The sequence below is a fragment of the Otolemur garnettii genome, unplaced genomic scaffold, assembly GCF_000181295.1.
Source record: "Otolemur garnettii isolate 467f Iridium unplaced genomic scaffold, OtoGar3 scaffold00085, whole genome shotgun sequence".
Lineage (NCBI taxonomy): Eukaryota > Metazoa > Chordata > Mammalia > Primates > Galagidae > Otolemur > Otolemur garnettii.
The window spans coordinates 8,017,729-8,018,633 of NW_003852480.1; the positions used below are offsets into that span (position 1 = coordinate 8,017,729).

The following is a 905-nucleotide window of genomic DNA, read 5'->3' on the forward strand; positions in this document are numbered from 1 at the left end:
TTAGAAGCTAGCAGAGTTAGACTCTATCAGAGTCACGGAGCACATATCCCATCAGAATTAATATTATAATACTGGAGTATAAAATCTAAATGTTAGTAACAAGATAAACTCACTCTGTGTCCTAAACATGGTCAGTATTTAGCTACCTTTGTGAGGCCTGGTAGGCAGTATCTGCAGATAAAATCAAATGAATTTGTTCACTGAGACACAGGACATTATAATTACCAATATTTGGCCAGGCCAACTTGGCGTTACTGACAGCGCTGACCCTTTAAACTAGCTCATGAACTGATAAGGTTCTTATCACAAGTCATTAAAATCTTGGCCAGTAGATACAAAGAAACGGTTAATCTAAAAAAGAAATGCCTTTTCATTATTCACTGAAACTGAATAAAATTAAGGTAAAACAAAGTTTGAAAAAAAATAAAATCAATTAAGTCTTCCATTTAAACAAAATTGAGCTCTGATTCTAAATGAAAAAAGTAGTTCTCTGCAGCAGAAAGTCCTTTTTATCTAAGATAAAAATTGATGAACTTACAAAATACAGCAGTGTCGTGTTTAATCACAGCTGGATAACTGAATATATTCTCTCAGAATTCTTTGTTGGTACATTTCCTGAAAAAGAAAATTAAAATAAATAAACTAGGTGGCTGAGTTTAAAAAATAACCATAAGTAAAAACTACAGTTTATACAATGGAAAGACCACACAAATATTGTACAAATTGTAAATAGTTTTTAAAATACAAAGTGGTTCTAATTTCATTTCTGGCAAAATTCAGATCATGTGAAATATTTTATACCAATTTCTGTATGTTTAAAAAATACCAACACACTTTGGTGAATTAAGAAGGAGTCAACTGAAGCTTTATTTTCTATTGAAGAATTTAAAGAGGCTCCCTTCTGG

At 31.3% G+C, this 905-nt stretch overlaps 1 protein-coding gene across 1 annotated transcript in view; it reads right to left on the reverse strand.

Moving 5' to 3' along the window:
- The window catches only part of LOC100944423 (E3 ubiquitin-protein ligase MARCH1), an 851,823-nt gene that overhangs the window by 593,626 nt on the left and 257,292 nt on the right, over positions 1-905 (reverse strand). Inside the window, exon 2 of the mRNA XM_003794700.3 lies at positions 539-615. The gene's annotated coding sequence lies outside the window, so the exon portion shown is untranslated. The remainder of the gene's footprint in view (positions 1-538; positions 616-905) is intronic.